Source organism: Felis catus, chromosome B1 (genome assembly GCF_018350175.1).
Source record: "Felis catus isolate Fca126 chromosome B1, F.catus_Fca126_mat1.0, whole genome shotgun sequence".
Taxonomy (NCBI): domain Eukaryota; kingdom Metazoa; phylum Chordata; class Mammalia; order Carnivora; family Felidae; genus Felis; species Felis catus.
Window position 1 is genome coordinate 52,035,577 of NC_058371.1, and position 19,576 is coordinate 52,055,152.

General features: G+C 43.1%; 1 protein-coding gene and 1 non-coding gene across 2 annotated transcripts in view; one reads left to right on the top strand and one right to left on the bottom strand.

Moving 5' to 3' along the window:
- XKR6 (XK related 6) overlaps positions 1 to 19,576 on the bottom strand; it is a 322,730-nt gene that overhangs the window by 207,648 nt on the left and 95,506 nt on the right. The gene's annotated exons all lie outside the window — the stretch shown is intronic.
- LOC111560267 lies at positions 14,159 to 14,265 on the top strand. Its single transcript, XR_002742025.1, has one exon. It is a non-coding gene; the product is annotated as a U6 spliceosomal RNA (small nuclear RNA).

Here is a 19,576-nt window from a genome sequence, read left to right on the forward strand (position 1 = left end):
CCAACCGTGCTTCCAAGTTCAGAAGGAATTCCTGGGGGGTGAGGGGTGGAGAGGACGTGAGAGCTGCAGCCTGCTTTGCTTGGAGCTAGTATGATCAGCCATCCCCCAACCTATAGCCCCATCAAGTGGCTCTTTAAAATACTGTCCCCTTGGGGCGCCTGGGTGGCGCAGTCGGTTAAGCGTCCGACTTCAGCCAGGTCACGATCTCGCAGTCTGTGAGTTCGAGCCCCGCGTCGGGCTCTAGGCTGATGGCTCAGAGCCTGGAGCCTGTTTCCGATTCTGTGTCTCCCTCTCTCTCTGCCCCTCCCCCGTTCATGCTCTGTCTCTCTCTGTCCCAAAAATAAATAAATGTCGAAAAAAAATTAAAAAAAAAAAATACTGTCCCTGCAAGACCCACTACCACCATAACAGTAGATCTTAATGGCTGAGAGAAGGGAAAATATGAACAAAACATTGCTATTCATTGATCTTCCATGGCCCTAGCTTTGGGCTAGACAATTTCATATGTTATCTCCATTAATCTTTCTGACTCTGTGAGACAGGTATGAATTCCTTTTGCAAGATGAAGAAACTGAGGCTCAGAGAAGTTAACTTGCCTGAAATTACATCGATAGTAAATGGTAGAGCCAGGATTCAAAACAAGCCTTGCCTTTCTTAAAAGGTTGTGCCTTTTCCAGGATATAACTGAAGTGGTTGGCACAGTGCCAGATGCTTAACCTACATCACCCTGTTGAGTCCTCACGATGTCCCTAAAAGGGAAGTACCATCAGGCCCACTTTACAGAGGAGGGTAGTGGTTTATGAGATGTCACACAGCCACCGTGTGGAGTAGATGGGGTGGGTTCCAGTTTTCTCACTCTGGAGTCTATGTCCCTCTCGACTGTAATGAGAAGGCTCAGATTGGCATAAGAGAGAAGATTTGTAATGTAGAGGCTGGTGTACATCCAACTACAATCCAAACAGAAAAAGCAAACCAAATTAAAAAAAAAAAAATCCTGTCCTCTGAAAAAGAAGCATTGGAAATATACACTGCATCTTGGTTAGTTTTCTCCTGCATGGTAAACCACCACCCCAAGTGGTCCTCCTGTCCCCCTGCCCCCTGGTCTGGACCCCCCAAACTCATCACAGTGCAGTAACCAGGCAGTTCTCCTAGCCCAGGAGCCAAAGGGGGCATTCATTTTGATTCAGGGGCATCTGCTTGACAAGTCTTTCCAGTGGTCTGAATATGACTCCTGCTTATAAGATCCTTCCATTCAGTCACCTGCAGCTATTAATTATCCAGCAAGCAGCTCCCACTAACTCAACTTAAGCTGGCTGTGAATCCATTACTTGCCTTCAGCTTTTAAGTCCCCGTTGTGTTTATAGTGGTGGCCTTAAGAAAAAAAATCATGAAAAGTGCACCTTCTCTTTATGTTCACATTCCTTAGAGAGTTGATGCTGGGAAACTGGCTTCTAGAATCCAAGTCAAAGAGCTGGGAGAACCAGAGCAGAAAGGGATGTGTGGCAGAAAGCACAGGAGCAAGGTGGGCAGACAGGGGAAACCAAGGTAGAAAGCGTGCCAAGATGATGCCAGAGGGAGGCATGCAGGCAGGGATCCCAGGACAGGACATGGCCCATCCAAGTGGAGAGGGCTCCACAGCAGTGAGAGGCGGGCATTATGGGTCTCCAGGGTCTCCATCACACCACACATCACCCAAAGAAAGAGAAAACAGACTTTTCTGTGATACAAAGAGCATATCAACACTTCAGTCCCAACAACGTTGACCATGCTTTGGGATTGATTACTCAAGAAGAGAAGGACTGTGCTGTACAAGTGAGAAAACTACAGTCATGGAGGAACTTGATTATCGTTTGTGTCATACATCCTAATGCCAGCTCCAATCTCCTCTTGGCAGACGGTCACTGGATCCTATCAGGCAGGGCCAAACTGGCACTGGTTTTGTTAGTAACTCACATTTACCTCCCTAGCCAATAAAACAGACATGCCAAAGCTCAAAGCAAAAAAATCAGAAAAAGTAAACCAATTTATATACTTTTTATTTTTCATACAGTGTCATATTCAATATGGTGCCTTGAAGACTTCTTCATAGTTTGTTACTGAAAAGGAATCCTTGTTGCTGTTTTGGCAGTCTAGTAGCCACCTACCCATCCACTGGGTCCCCAGCCCCCAGTACTGCAGTTGTCCACCCTGGAGGTGGAAAGCTCCATCCAGACCCTCCTTTGCTGGGAACACAACTGGAGTGTTGCTCAAGTACACGATTACGTCTCAGCCAATCAGACGTGCTGACCGACTGATGTCTGGAGGTTCCAGGGTCATACCCGCAACACTGACCAGCCTGTCCCTGCTGAGAGGACTTTGTCAGGGCCCCTGCAGCTTCTACCTGGTTGCTTGGTCTCCTGTCCAAGATGTATACAGGCGCCAAAATTCTTCCTCTACCTCTATGCTCATTCTTCCTGCCTCACCCCCAATCAGACAGCCAGAATTAGATTGCATTCCTTGCCCCTCAGAAGACAACATTCATTTACAATAATCTTAGAGGAATATGACCAGCATTCTTGAAGCCAGGACTCCAATAATTCTTGACTCAAAAGAAGATGCGATAGATCCACTGTCCCAAAAAATTGGGATCTGCCAGCATATCCTGAACCTTCAGAGGAGGATGAGGTCTTCCTGGAATGCTCTGTGAGCCCCACTGCTGGAGGCCAACCCTCCCACTATATTCAGACAACCCATGAGTCTCTAATTCCACATGTAAAGGTCATTAACAATGAGAAATTCTGAGGTTCCCACCGCTAGAAATATTCAAGCAGAGGCATAAGGCAGAGAAGCGGCTTCTGTCCGGGAAACAGTGAAGTCCGTATAATGACTCTCCAACGCAAGTTTTCACACAGCCTGCCTGGATAAGGAATAACCATGAAAACGAGCAAACAGCCTGAGATCTGTTTTTGGAAACATAAAGTACAGATGCTGTCAGATTGAAAATTGTTTTCCAGGAGTATACTGGAAAGGAAGGGGTGTGAGGAAGGCTAGTAGCTTTAAGAATTCACAGACACCTGTCTTGAAAAAGTGCAAAGAAAATTCCATTCAATGTCAGGTCAGAAAGATATTTCGGGCTCCCATCTCTGAAATGATATCAGAAGACATCTTAAAATCCACACCTGTGTATCAGTTTACATATAATAGAGATGTTGTTAAATATCTACTTGAGCCAAAAGCGTGGGAGTGGGGGGACTTTACAGAAACCCAATCTGACACAAAATGATAAATCTGACCCAGATCCCTTTGCAAAAGAATGAATCTCAAAACCAGACTTACACAGCCAAGCATGAAACAAGCTGTTTCATTAAGGACGATTTCAGATCATGATGTCAACACCAATTATTTGACCCACACCCCACACTGTCTTGTCATGTTAACTAATTTATTGTGGCACTGTCTTCCTCTCTAACTAAATGCAAAGTCCCTAGAGAGGTGAGATCATGCCTGGTGCACTGGAGTCTGGGTTTTCAGAAAACGTGAAGACAGAATGGCTGAGGTAGAACATCTTCCCTTCCTTCAGGTGACAAAGATGGAAGGGAGTGCATGAATGGTAGTCTTATGAAAATCAGTGAGCTAAAGACACTAAATATTTAAATTCAAGTAATGAGGATTAAACCACAATCTTAATACTGATTTCAGTGTTTTGGACATATAATCTGAAATTCATTTATTTCTTCAACCAGTGTTTAATGAGTTTCTATAAGTGCAAGGCATTAAAAATGAAGAGAATGGTATCTGCCCTTCAGTGCCTAGTCTAGCAAGATAAAGTAAATTTTAATATGATAAATACCATATTAGAGGTATAAGGGATTTTAGAGGTTTTCTGAAAGTTGTGATTACTTTATGATTAGGCTACGCTGTATGTACCTTGCACATAAAAGATGATCAATAAACGGATGAATGAGTGGATGGATGGATGAATAGATGGATGAATGGATGGATGGATGGATGGATGGATGGAAGGATGGATGGATGGGCGGATGGATAGGTGCAAAAAAGATTGGGTTTGTATAACCAGAAAAAAAGGGATAAGGGAATTCCAGCCAAGAAAACCACATAAACCAAGACAAAGGGGCAGTAAATCATCAAGCATGATCTAGGATCCCATGGCTGAAACATCAGGTCCATTGAGGAAAGTGCTAGAGCATAAAGCTGGAAATACAGACTGGACTGGAGGGTCAAGACTGCCTCCCCAGGCAGTTTAGACCTCATCTGATCTAGAGGGCCAGTTGGAGGGAATGGTACTCAACTACTCAGGTGAAAGGAAGCCTTAGAAACTTTCTGAATGGGGTGGAAGGAATATTTATTATACTCTCACTGAGTGTCAGACTGGGATTGAATGCTTTTTTAAAATAAAATATTTCAAGCATGTAAGTAAAGGGCACACTACAAGAAACAATAATATACCCACTCAGCTTTGTCAAAATTTAACACTTTGCATTCATTGCTTCATTTTCTTTCAGAGAAGTAAATCACTTAACAATTGCAACCCTCTCTGCACTCTTCTCCATTCCATTCTCCTTCCCAAGATAACTATTGCACTGAATTCTCATGCACAGTTTAGTATTTTTTGCTAGATATACACTTATTCATAAGCTAGGTATATATTCACCTATACATATGCAGGTACATGCACCCACATATACCTACTATATATAAATAATATTGTTTGGGATACTTTAATGTTTTTTACATGAATGTTTTCATACTGTCGATATTCTGTGGCTTGCTTCTTTCACTCAACTTTCTTTTTAGCTTTATCCATGGTGATACAAATGTAGTTCAAATTTATTCACTTTAATTGCTGTATGGTATTTCATTGAATGAATATCCAGACTCCTTTTTTTTTAAATTTTTCTTTTAACATTTATTTATTTTTGAGACAGAGAGAGACAGAGCATGAACGGGGGAGGGTCAGAGAAAGGGAGACACAGAATCTGAAACAGGCTCCAGGCCCTGACCTGTCAGCACAGAGCCCGACGAGGGGCTCGAACTCACGGACCGCGAGATCATGACCTGAGCTGAAGTCGGCCACTTAACCGACTGAGCCACCCAGGCGCCCCTATCCAGACTCCTTTTAATGTATGCTTTTGTTATTTCTAATGTTCTTGTCATTAAAAACAAAGCTGTAAAGGACATACTTGGCAAAGGAATTGCTGAGTGGTGGGTATACATATCATCAACTTTATTAGATATTGCTAACTTGCCCTCTATAGAGGGTGGAACAATTTACACATTCACCAGCAATATGAGTTATTATTGCTTGATGTACTTGCCTACATTTTGGGCTATATTATAGATGTGAAACGGTATTTCATTGTTTTAAAATGTTGATGGCTAATGAGATTAAACATCTTTTTATATATTTACTAGTCTTTTGATTTTCACCTTAGAAACTGCCTGTTCATATCTTTTGCCCATTTAAAAATATTGATCTTTTTTCCCTTACTGATTTGAAGAAAGTTCTTTGTAAATTCTGAATACTAACCCTATGTTAGTTCCATGCCCTACAAATATCTGCACACAGCCTGTGACTTATCTTTTAATATTGTTTTTAGTGAATATATTTTTATTCTTAATTATAAGAGTCATAAAATATATACCACCAATTCCATTTTCTAGATGTGAAAACTGATCCTATGTGACTTGCCTAGGGTCCCTCAGCCAGAATGGGGAAGAGATACAACTTGAGCCCAGGTCTTTATGATCCTATGACACTTGCAAGCTCTTCCCAACTACTCTTCCAGACCATTCGTTCAGGTAGAAGTAGTAATTCGCATCTGTACCAACAGAAAAAAATCAACAGAAGTGAACAATAACTGGATGACAGAGTCAAGGACATGAGTAAGGCTGTGTCCAAGTGAGGTGGACAGTGGTACTTCTAAGGATATAAAAATATGGGAGGAAGTAGTTTGGAGTCTGGTTTTAAATTTCTTTTTTTCAACGTTTATTTACTTTTGGGAGAGAGAGAGACAGAGCATGAATGGGGAAGGGGCAGAGAGAGAGGGAGACACAGAACTGGAAACAGGCTCCAGGCTCCGAGCCATCAGCCCAGAGCCCGACGCGGGGCTCGAACTCACGGACCGCGAGATCGTGACCTGGCTGAAGTCGGACGCTTAACCGACTGCGCCACCCAGGCGCCCCTGGAGTCTGGTTTTAAATGTGCTGAAGTGCCCTTATGAAGTCAGGTTAGAAATGTGATGTAGGAGACTTAGAAGCCATCAGCAGAGAAATATCTGCAGCCAAGGATCTGAGTGAGCTAGCAGCAAGAAGAAAGGTATAAGGAGAGTACTGAAGTTCAGCTCTGGTGGCCCCAAATCTACCTCGCCCATGGGATTATGAAATTTTGCAGGAGTTCATCGCATACTAGTCTTCTTCCTTCCATATCTAACACCCAGCACAATACCAAGCTCATAGTAAGCATTCGATAAATATTTGCCCAATGGATGAAAACTGCTATATCCCTTATATAGATCCATGGTGTCTTGTGGAAAGTGCTGTGGTTCATAAGTTTTTGGCCCTTAGGAAAGTAATTGAGTGCAACATGCCCAGTGGGGTCAAAGGTATGACTCCATTCTGCAGTTAAATGTACAAATATTTGCAGTAAGTGAGAGAAAGACTATAAATACCATCAAATCACTTTGGGTCATATTTTGCTGCCAAATGAACTTGTGCCAAACTTAAGAAAAGATTTTCATGTTTTGGAATATGGAGTTGCCGTTAAGGGATTGAGAGCCCACAGCATTGGTTTTTAAACTTTTCTAACTATATTGCAGTGAGAAATACATTTTCCATGGACATTCATCACACACACGCACACACACACACATCTACAAATGTAAAACTGAAGCAAATGTTTTATTAACTAGTACTTAGCCTTACTATGTGTGAGACACTTTGATGTGTTTTCTACTTATGTTTGGAATTCTGGTTGGAGCCAATTAAATTGAGACTAAAGCCCACTAATGGGCGATAACGTGTAGTTGGAAAACTACTGCCCAAGAATCGAGCACAGTGGTTTGTACACAATAGATGCTGGCTAAATATCTATCGAGCAAAATGAAGAGCGTTAAGTGTACAAACAGCACTATGGACTTTGTACGTGGAACGTTTTTTACCTTGAGACCCCCTCTAAATTTGGGGTGGCTGGCAGAGACCCCAGGTGTGATATGAGGGGCGCTGTGCTTGGGGGTCAGGAACATCAAAGGGGATAACAGATTAGGGGGAGAAACTGCTTAGTTCACAAGTTTGCCAAGAGCTGGCCGTGTTTCTGCCCTGCAGAAACAGCAAGAAGACTGGAAAGAGGTCCAGAGATAAACTCTTCCTCTTGGATGGCGATCAAGAAGCTCATTTTGCTCTGCCTCTGGATGAACCTCAGCCAGAAAAGAACTCAGAATCCCTTTCAACCTCTTTCAATTTTTCTGGCCCGCAATAATCAATAAATTGGTTTTTCATCCTGGAATGTCAGAGCTGAAATGGACCTGAAGACCACACAATCCAGCCAGTCATTTCCCTCGTCTTATAGGAGGCTGTGTGCTACAAGGAGACCTTGGATGGGCGGCCCCGGGGCTCACCATGTGGGGAGACCTGACCTGGCTTCTTGTCTGAGCACCCCATAGCCCTACAATGGCTACGGTGGCCCGTCCTGCAGCACCATCTGCTACCTCAGAGTTCTCATCCGTTGTTTATCTCAAGTCATAACTTCAACCATGGCACGAAGATGCTTATGCAAGAAAAACTCATCTGGCATCAAGTTTGGTGCATCCCTTGTCCCCTGTGCCAGACCACGGACTTTGTCCACGGGTTTTGTCCTGCCAGCACTTAAGACCCGTTCACATACTCTTAGCTTCTTAGTTATAATAGACTTTTAGCAACATGACCTTTCCTCCTCCTCCTCCTCCTCCTTCTCCTCCTCCTTCTTGAAATTACCTAAGATGCATTCAAATCCGGTTCAAGCATTTTTTACATGAAAATGATATACAAAAGAGCATAGTAACTCTTTAGGCCACACCTGTCTCTCCTGTTTTTGATTTCTTATAAATAATAAATCTATTGGGGCGCCGGGGTGCCTCAGTCAGTTAAGCATCTGACTTCAGCCCAGGTCATGATCTCACGGTTTGTGAGTTCGAGTCCTGCATCAGGCTCTCTGCTGTGAGCACAGGGCTCACTTCAGATCCTCTGCCCCTCCTCTGCTCGTGCTCTCTCTCTCTCTCTCTCAAAAATAATAAATAAGTAAATCTAGTTAAAAAATAAATGTATTAACTGTAACACTAACTTTAGCACTTTATACTACTTTTTGTTTGGAGCATATATAATTTCTCAAACTGATCAGGGGACCTCAAACATAGAAACCTCCTTAGAACCCTCTGCTTCCTGCCCCTTACCCCCAAACATCTTCCTTTAACTGATCCAGTGCAGTGAACAGAGTGACGGATGGGGGGACCAACAGTAACAAAGTTGTTGCTAGCCACCACACGCTAGACTTATGTTACCATGCCTGCACTCCGATGAAGTGACACCACCACAATCATTGTCATCACCATCGTCATCACCACCACCACCATTTCTGAGGCTCTGAGATACTAAGTTCTTTGCCCAAAGCCAAGGCCTTTCCATGCCCTCCCTCTCACCTCCTACAGGCTGACTGCCTTCTCCTTCAAATCCAAGATGCTGAGGGGAGCCTGGGTGGCTCAGTCAGTTAAGGGTCTGACTTTAGCTTAGGTCATGATCTCACAGTTCATGGGTTCAAGCCCTGTGTCGGGCTCTGTGCTGACAGCTCAGAGCCTGGAGCCTGCTTCAGATTCTATGTCTCCCTCTCTTTCTGCTTGCCCCCTTGCTGTGCTCTGTCTCTCAAAAATAAAAATAAATGTTAAAAAAATTTTATTTTAAACCCAAGATGCTGCTTACGGGGTGGACACTAAAACAAATAGGTTGATTCATAGGCAAATTCCCTTACAAAACCTTTTTTAAAAACTTACTTTTTAAGAGACAGAGTGCGAGCAGGGTAGGGGCAGAGAGAGAGGGAGACACAGAATCCGAAGCAGGCTCCAGGCACACAGGGTTAGAACCCACGAACTGTGAGATCATGACCAGAGCCGAAGTTGGACACTCAACCTACTGAGCCACCCGGGAACCAGCCCCCTTATAAAGTAAAACCTTTTAATGAAGCAGTTCCAGGCTAGAGAAATAAGAGTGTATTTTCAATGTTAACCAATGAGCATAGTTCAAGTTTGTACAGAGATGTCAAATTGGCCATTTTTGGTTTGACTTTCTTTTCCCAAGTTGTAAATGCTAATTTGCAGGCTCATACCCCATTTTCAAATGAGATACTACTGTAAATCAAAGAATAACGAATGCTGGTTTAAAAATATATATATATACAAATGCAAGGTGTTAACATTTGCAATTTGTAAATATATCTTCTAATATAGTTTACGTATTCCAGATATTCTTCAAAATACATTACATTTGTAAATATACTGTCACTTCGAATTTGAAAAAAGTCCACTTGCCATAGTGTAGAGACACGGAAGGCAGAATCATCCACGGAACTCATGAGACTGATGCTTTCAGAGAACCGCTGTAATTTTGCAGAACACCCCACACAGCAATACTGTTCTGAATTCCCCTCCTCACAAAAGCATTTTGATCTTCATTGTTAACAGATAACGCGTAAGACAAGATACACCCGGTACGCTAATAAAAGGTAATGCTCAAAGCAAGCAAAAAAAAAAAAAAAAAAAAAAAAAAAAAAAAAAAAAAAATCACATGCAACTTGGCTCTGATCCTTTCTAAGTCTGTGGATTTGTGTAAGGTTCTTTTTTTAAGTTTCTTTTTTTGATTTTTTTTAATATTAATTTATCTGAGAGAGAGAGAGCATGCGCGCGTGCAAGTGGGAGAGGGGCAGAGAGAGAGGGAGACACAGAATCTGAAGCAGGCTCCAGGCTCTGAGCTATCAGCACAGAGCCTGATGTGGGGCTCAAACTGTGTCACAGACCATGAGATCATGACCTGAGCCGAAGTCAGACCCTTAACTGACTGAGCCACCGAGGTGCCCCCTTTTTTTTAAAGTTTCCGATTCAGTGGTACTGGACTGTGTCCCAGGAATTGGTAATTTTTTAAAGCTCTAACAGGATTCTGAGGTACACATCTGGTTAAGACTAGATCACATTTCATTAGTGGTTGTGTTTTCCTCAACACTCTGCCAATCTCTAATTCCACCGTCTTCCAATGAAGTGTACAGGTAAAGCTACCTTCACTAGCCTATTTTAGTTCAGGACTGGGAAGACATTTTCAAGCAGAAAGAAAGCCTAAAATAAAAGATTGAAAAATCCAACTAGGTGAAAGCATAACACTTGCTGAATGTCAACCAACAACTATAATCAAAGTGAAAAAAAAACAAATGAGGGAAAATATGTGTACAAGACAGAGCTTTTAAGGATCATTGAAAAACAACATCAACAACAAAATAAAACTCCAAAAAAAAAAAAAAAAGGAGCCACGGACCTAAGATGCATTTGTCAAAGGAAACGAAAGAAATTGTAAACAGTTCAGTCTCCGGGAGATCAAATATATGCAAATTAAAACAAAGGGGTATCATTTTGAACTGTCAAAGAGGCAGTTTAAACACAATACCCCAAAACAGCCAGAGTGCACTGTTGGTTGAGGATATAAATTGGATCAACCACTCTGGAACACCCCTCGGTAGCATTTATCAAAAGGCATCATTTATCCAACAACGATTTTACATATATCTTTAGAGCTGGTAATTCCACTTCTCCATATTTATCCTAAAAGAATAATTAGAGATGTGCACAAAGATTCGTTGCAAGGATCCTCTCTCGGAGCATAACATATTAAACAACAGGCAACAAACTACACGTTCATCAATAAGGGAGAACTGCATAAACTAGAATGCATCCATCTGATGGTACACCAACCCGCAAAACAAACTAACAAGCCAATGAAAACCTCTTCAATAATATTTCAGAACTTGGGAAAACATTCACTCTAATGCTCATGGGAAAGAGGAGGTTACACGACTTAAATAGTAAAACAAAACAAAACTTTAATAGCGTCATCATCTCAACTTGGTAAAATATGTTCCTGAATGATACTTACCAAAATGATAACAATAGTTATCACTGAGTGGTGGGAGTATAGCAATGTTTTCCCTTACACTTTCTGTTAATTTCCAAAATTTTTGCAGTGAACATGTATTATGTGCATAACAAGACACTCTTAGAACACCAAAATCAAGGTGGTCATGTCTTTGAACTGAATCAAGATCCCACATGAATCCAATTGTTCTATACCATTGCGTTGCTTAGCAGCAAATGCCTGAGAGGGACAGTTTGGGAAAGGAAGAAGGTTGGACCAACACAGATAAGAAAGTAACCTCTTAAAAAAGAAAGAAAGAAGAAGAAAGAAAGAAAGAAAGAAAGAAAGAAAGAAAGAAAGAAAAGAAAGAAGAAAGAAAGAAAGAAAGAAAGGGAACTTGTGAAAGTGAAAGACCATAGGAGACTCACTTTACCCCAAGGCCAGCTGGGGCTCCTCTCCCCAGATGGGGTACAGGACCCACGGTCACAAATGCCACTCGGGACTTCCATGTTCGGACCTTTCTTGCATTTGATAGGATTTAGCTATTTCTCAGCTAAAAGTAAGCCTAGTGGAGACTTCACTGAAAGTTACCCCAAGATCACATTAAAATCCAGCTGGAATCAAGACGTTGTGTTTCCGGTTGGCAAATTCTGAGTGAGATTTAGCCCACTTGCATATGATTTGCACATCCTTTGTACCATCTGACAGGAATGGTGTTCCATAAATCAAAGCCACCCAGCTCTCAAGTTCTAGCTCCATCCGGTAGATGGAAGGCAGCCTACAGTCAAGTTAAATCCCATTTTCCCAAAGATAGTTAAGTTTGTCACCAGAAGGACACTCGCCACCTGCTGTCTTCCTGTTGCCTAAAAATGGCAAGTGTAAGAACTCTCATGTGACCATCTCCCAGTCTATTAGCGCTGGCTCTAAGACCTCAGGGGACATCATAACAACAGTAATAACAAAAGGGTGCATTTTCTCTATTGGGTTTCCAAAAATTTTAATTTTACCTCCCCACTCCCCACGTATTCATGACTCAACCACCAAGCTAGAGCTCCCTTAATAAAAACACTCCATGGGACGTTAGGAAGCTTGGGTTCTAGCATCAAGCTCTGTTTAGGCAATCTGCCTCTTGGGACCTGCCCTATTATGTATAAAAGCAGGTGCCACCAGCAGTGCTCAACTCACAGGATAGTCACAAAGTTCCATGAAAAAGAAAGATGCATGTGAAAGTTCCTGGTAGGCTAAGAGGCTTACTATTCCATGGAGTTTGTGAACCAGTTGTACTGGCTTCACCAGCTGGCTCGTTAGAAAAGCAGAATCATTCCCAAGTCTCACTTCAGAAATAGTTGAGTCTGAATCTGCAATTGAATTTTGTCCCCACGTTATTGTCTGTCTCTGTCTCCATCTCTGTCTCTGACACACACACACACACACACACACACACACACACACACACACTCTTTGAGAAAGAGGGAGCCAAGCGGTGCCTGGGTGGCTCAGGCAGTTGAGCATTCGACTTTGGCTCAGGTCAGGATCTTGTGGCTCGTAAGTTCGAGCCCCATATCAGGCTCTCTGCTGTCAGCTTGGAGCCCGCTTCGGATCCTCTGTCTCCCTCTCTGCCCCTCTCCCACTTGTGCACGCATGTGTTCTCTCTCTTTCTCGCTCTCTCTCAAAAATAAAATAAAACATTTAAAAAGAGAGAGAGCGAGAAAGAGGGAGCCAGAATGTGAGCTACAGGACCCAGTGGACAGGATACAACAAAGTGAAATGAAAAGGAGGCCCTATTCTTACCAGTCTTTGGTTTCGCCTGATGATCTGAGTGCCGTGTATGTCTCCCCCTTAAAACACTGTAAAAGCACCATAGAACTGTATTTCAGTAATTACATAACTAGAGGCCAAAAACTATGCCTCTGTGCAAACCCCTGAGTTACGTACAGGGGAGGGTTACATGGTCATTCATGTTTGCATTACACTCCTTTTCAGCAAAATATTCCTTACAGAGAAGTTCAAGATACCTCTCGTAGAGTATTTGAAGGACTCATTATTTATTGCTTTCAATAAGTGAGAAAAATCACCTGGAGTTCCTGTTTCCTTATATTTTAGTCTATTTGCATTGTTGGAGAAAGTTTTTGTTGCTCCTCTTCTTCTTTCCTTTGAATTTTAAGTGCAGGGAGAAACACAAATTTGTTGTTTCCAAAGTTGTTTTTAAATAGACTTTCTGGCTTTGGAACTTTCTCGAAGAGTCACCCATGAAAATATTTAAAATTACTGCTAGCTTCTGAATTTAGTCCACAGAAGTCTAACCAAAACCAAAAAACGTGGTAGTTTTAAGAATTTTTTTTATTGATGTGGTCTAGTAGAAAACAAGTGTACAGAGAGCTTCCTCCCTCTTGAGCCCTGGGGGAGCTGAAGCCAAACCCTGACACCACACAGTAAGCCCACCTGCCCACCAACACCTGGGCTCCGCCCTACACAGCCCTTCTCCCCACTGGGCAAAGCTTCGCCTCTTTCAGGGCTCTTCTCTTAGCTTGAGGTGGCAGGAGGGCGATCTTGTCCAACCAAACTCATACTGAAAAACTGTCAGCTCAGTGAGTGTCTTGTGGCCTCTTATAACCCTGGCCTCTAGCACAATGCCTGGGACCGTAGTTGTTGCTCTGTAAATATCTATTGCATGTATTAATCCATTAAAATGCTTTTTTTTTTAAGTTTTAAAAATGTATTCATTTTGAGAGAGAGAGAACAAGCAGGGGAGGGGCAGAAAGAGAGAGAGAGAGAGAGAGAGAGAGAGAGAGAGAGAGAATCCCAAGCAGGCTCCATGTTGTCAGCACAGAGCCCGATGCAGGGCTCAAAATCACAAGTCGTGAGATCACGATCGGAGCCGAAATCCAGCCAGACGCTTAACCGACTGAGCCACCCAGACTCCCCCACTGAAATGCTTTTTAAAGGCAGTGCCTACTGTTAGCACAAGTCACCCTCCACTTGGCGGGGGGGGGGGGGGGGATGTTAGAAATCATGGCTCGTGCTCGCTTCGGCAGCACAGACACTAAAATTGGAACGATGCAGAGAAGATTAGCATGGCCCCTGCACAAGGATGACACACAAATTCGTGAAGTGTTCCATAAAAAGAAAGAAAAAGAACAAAGAAAGAAAGAAAGAAAGAAAGAAAGAAAGAAAGAAAGAAAGAAAGAAAGAAAGAAGCCATGGCTCCACGTGAACATGCAGTTAGAGAAGGAGCTGGAAGCAGAAATGGCGCCACTGGGCCAGGTGGGCCCGACACAGAGATCCCGCCCTGAGATCACTGCTCCTTTTCCCCAAGTCCTTGACTTTCCTCTGGTGTTTGAAAGCTCCAAGTGTCTTCACACGTCCCTAGGTAGGAACATGGGGGGATTTGTTCACTCATTCAAAAAGTATACATTTACTGAGTTTCTAACATAGGTCAGGTATTGTTCTCTGTTTTGAAGGAACAGCCAGGAACAAAACAAAAGCCCTGCCCTCTCTGAGCTTATGTTTTGTAGAGGAGACACATCTTTGCTGTCAGAGTGGGGTAACTGCTGTGAGGAAATAAGGGAGGGAGGGAATGAGATGCTATTTTAGATAGACAGGTGGGTCAGAAGGGCTCTCTGATGAGGAGACGTTTGAGCAGAGAGCTAACAGAAGCAAGGGAGAGAACCATGTGAGCATCTGGGGAGGAGCAGACCAGGCCAAGGGAACAGCAAGTGCAAAGGCCCTGAGACACAAAAGAGTGGGAGTATGCTAAGGGGCCTGGTTGCTGAGTACAGGAGTGCTAGAGCTACAATTTGTTAAGTAGGGCTCTCTTTCTCTCTTTTTTATGTTTATTTATTTTGAGAGAGAGAGAGAGGGAGCGGCAGAGGGAGAGAGAGAATCCCAAGGAGGCTCTGCACTGCCAGCATAGAACCTGATTCGGGGCTCAATCCCTCGAAACATGAGATCGTGACCTGAGTCAAAATCGAGAGTCAGATACTCAACCAACTGAGTCACCCAGGCACCCCAAGTAGGGCTCATTTTTAAGAAGAAAGAATGGAACTTATGACTTCAACCTAAACCAAGCCTTCTACATAACAGGACAAGGAGTCTTTAGCTCTGAGTTCTCATTATGTTTAGTACACAGTGGTTTAATCCAGGAACCATCCAGAGATCTTATGGACAAGAAATGGCTGGGGAGGGGGGCCTGGGTAGAAGACCACCACCGAGGGATCCAATTAGACCACTTCCAGAAGGTACTTTCCCCTGAAAGAACCAAAATGAACATCGCTCACACTTAACCCTTGTAAAGACTTCCTACATTGAAAAATAGAGCGGTTTGCCATATGATTTTCAACTTCTCAGAAAAACGTGTTGTCTCTTTGATCTGCCTAATTAAAATAGGAAAACTTGGAATCAAAGCAGTTTCATGTGTGGAAGCCGGAAAGTTCCATTTTTAGTTTGGCTATCATGTGTGCTAATCATCGTGTATTCCAAAAGCTTCTGTTGGCATTGGCCTTGGAGTTGATGTTCTGAAAGCTGATTGCAAATGTGCTTTGTGAGCAGCAGGCACTTGCCATGTGACAGCAGTGCTGAGGAGAGATGGGAGCCCCCCACACCCACCCGAAGGAACGGCCATCATCTCCACTAACCCACCTCGCAACGTTTTATGCAGATCTCAAGACGGAAGTTGCTACTAAAGTGCTCTGAAAAGTGCACATGTGGGCATACACACGCACACAAACTGCTCGATGGTAAGGTCTGTACTAAATTCTGGTATTGTGGACCTCAGTTCTAGGTTTCAAACTTTTTTGTTGTTGTTTATTTATTGAGAGAGAGAGAGAGAGAGAGAGAGAGAGAGAGCATGAGCAGGGGAGGAGCAGAGAGAGGGAGAGAGACAGAATCCCAAGCAGGCTCCATACTGCCAGCACAGAGCCTGACGCGGGGCTTGATCCCAAGAACCCAAGATCATGATCTGAGCTGAAATCAGGGACTGGACACTTAACTGAGCCACCCAGGTGACTCTAGGCATCCCAAGTTTTTGAGGTGTCCTTCTGTTTATACCAAGGAGGTAACTGGGTAAATGCAGATCTTATGCATAAGGACGTTCACGGGAAACCAAGTTTGCAAAAGTGAGAAAATGAAAAGAACATGAATAATGAAAATTGTAGACCACCTAACTTCCAGCACTAGGGAGTGAGATGGTTGCACCCACACACAGCAGCCCTTACCAAGGAGGCCGTTAGCACAGATGATGTAGAAGTCGAAACTGCTGATGATCAGAATATTAGCAGTAAGATAGCGAACTTGACTCTTACTTTTCTGCACCGTGTGAATTTTTATAAATCATCTCCTTTTTATGAGGAAAAAGTTATGTGCATTTTGGAAAAGCAAGTATTGAGAGACAGGAGAGAGGGAATGATTACTAATCAACTTCTCTCTCTTTTCTCCCTTGCCCGAGATGATAAACTGAGAACCCACAGCGGCCAACAATTCTGGACCATACTCAGATGAAACTCCCACATGAGCAAAGCCACAGAGGATAGGTCCCCTCCTGCCTGTAGAATTGAACCCCTACTCTTCAGCATGAATTTAGGGGGCCTCCGCGATCTCTTTCATTTTAATCACCAGTAAGTTGGACCTTGCTCAGTCTGGGGCTTCAGCCCCTGGCCCTGCTTCTGCCTGGCCTTTCCTCCTAAGACCCCCTTATGAAAGATCCCACGAACCGTGAGATCATGACCCGAGCCAATATCGAGTCGGAGGCTTAACCGACTGAGCCACCCAGGCCCCCTGCTCTTATCTTTTTCGGATTCTTGCTCTGAATTTCAAACCTTTCAGGTGGTCCCGGCCTCACTACCATAGGGGGCCAGAGGATCTGAAGGGTGAGAGACTAGAGAAAAGGCTTATTACACTCTTTCTGCTTCAGACCAAATTTATCACTTAAAAAACTTTTTTTTTTTTAATCTTTATTTTTGAGAGAGAGAGAGAGACAGAGCGTGAGCAGGGGAGGAACAGAGAGAGGAGACACAGAATCCAAAGCTGGCCCCAGGCTCCGAGCTGTCAGCCCAGAGCCCGACGTGGGGCTCAAACCCACAAACTGCGAGATCATGACCTGAGCCGAAGTCGGTCGCTCAACCGACTGAGCCACCCCGGCACCCTGAATTTATCATTTTTTAAATCAGAATTTAGGACTTACATAATAGTGAGTACAAGATGGAAGTCTAGGTCAGCTGCTGCTGGGTTTTTTGTTTTTGTTTGTTTGAGGAAATGGCAGCTATGGAGTTAACCTTACTTCTTAATTTAAACAGATAAGTCACAAAATTCTAATCTGGGGGAAGGGAGAAACTACGATTTGCTACAATGACTCCTTAGAAAGATGTTACATAAAAAGTAGGCAAACAGGAATTGCTTATGCTAGTAGATGTGAAAAGCCATTCTCCCAACACCTGCCACATTTCCACCCCCCCCCCCACTGCCACTCAGCCCCCACACCGGAAGTGTGCTGAAGGCAGCCACAGACACAGACCAAGCCATCTGTGAACCACCTGTTTCGCCTTGGTTTGGCCTCTCACTTAAGGATAATTCCCCATTTCTCAAAGAGGGAAACTATCCTACAGTGATGTATTTTAGTGTTTTCCAGAAGATCCCACAAATGGGGCTTTTAAAATTGTGTAACTCATTCTCTGATGCGGCTTTCTTAGGTAAAAAGGGGGCCTGGAAAGGCCACCAAGAGCCACTCAAGAGCTAAAGAAAATCGTTAACGGAAAAGTTCTGAGGTATTATTTTGACTAAACACGTAACTTGGTATTAGAGGCAGAACTAAATTTCCTGCTTGTAACTGTCATCAAAGACCCCTAGCAAGTCACTTGTGTCTTTTCTTCCAAATACAAAATTGCAAATCTACACAGTTTGGTCATGTCATACTTTAGGTAAAATGATTTCAATCAGTATGTATCTATTTATAATCTTTTGTCTGCTACGCTACAAAATTGAGGACGTTCAAAAATATTTAATCCAAAATTTTCACGGCAAAGTGATGCCTTCTAGTACTGAGAAATTTACCAGCCCTCTGAGCGCCCTGCCCGCAGGAACGGATGCATAGCACACAGCTAACGAAGTCCAAAATATCCCTCAATCTCAAGTTTATTTAGTAATTTCATTCTCGCTTTCGAGTCCCAGGGAATACTGAAAGCAGGTGTCTGCCTCACTAATCTTAGCCCTGGGTTGAATAATTCAAAGTTGGGCCTCCTAAGAAAAAGTCTCTAAGGAACACAGCGTGGAATACTAGTAGAGCAATACGGTTCCGAATTTTGCAATATCCCCGAGATAAAGGGACGTACTTTGGAGTGCTGTGAACCATGACTAGAGATCACGGACTTCCTCTGAACTTGCCATACAAGCACCCGTTTAGGAAGGATACCAACCTTCATCGTTAGATGCCAAAGGAAGAAATCTCCACATCTTTCTTGAAAATTCACTCCTCGACACATTTTATACATTTACCTTATTGCAGGGGCTAGCATGTAAGTGGATATTAAAAAGCAGTCTAGTCATGCAAGATGATGGTACGTAGGGTAAATCTTAAAAGTTGGAGACAGGCAGACATAAGACAAGTTCTAACCATTGCATTGTTTCTGGCCACTCACTTATCAGCGTAAAATTCTTTGGAGGTTTGTGACTACTTTGCAGGTTGAAAAATTATCTGCAAGGGAGTGTGAAATGATTTCTTCAGTTTGTGTTGTAGTGGATCTTTGCATTATTAGAGGTCTCAGTTCATCCTCATGTAAAATACTGGAAATCTGTTCAAGAGATTTCCAGAATGACTTCTCGGCCAACTGTTGGTTGAAACAGGATGATAACAGCTGTCCTTTTAATTACTACCTTTTTTTAAAAAGTAAGCTCTACACACGACATGGGGCTTGAACTCACGACCCCGAGATCAAGAGTCGCGTGCTCTACCAGTGACCGAGCCAGCTAGGCGCCCCTTAACAGCTACCTTAATTTCTTTGAGACAGGGTCTCCCACTCTACTCTTCAGCAAAGCTGAAGGAATTATGTAAACCTGCCCTGTTCTTTGGAGCGTTAAACAGCGTCCCATGATCTATGGGTTGTAGGATGGACAACTAAGACCTGACTATGCTAATCCTGCACATTTCCAAGAAACAGCAGCACCCAGCCTTTTGAGTTCACAGGTCAATAAAAAAAATTGTTTGGGTATCTGTAGAGAACTAATTTGAGATGGCAAGAGTTTTGTTTTACCAGGGGTACACAATAGAGAGAACGACACAGAAGTTTAAAAGGTCAATTTTTTAAAGTGAAAAAAACTTTTGAAGTCCCCACCCCACCCTTGATTTTCTTTTTGCTATTTTGCCTCATGGCACCCATCTGCTGATCAGTCAGGAACGGTGGGGATAGACTTCTGCTACCAAGCTTCCTTGACCTTGGATCCACGTCCA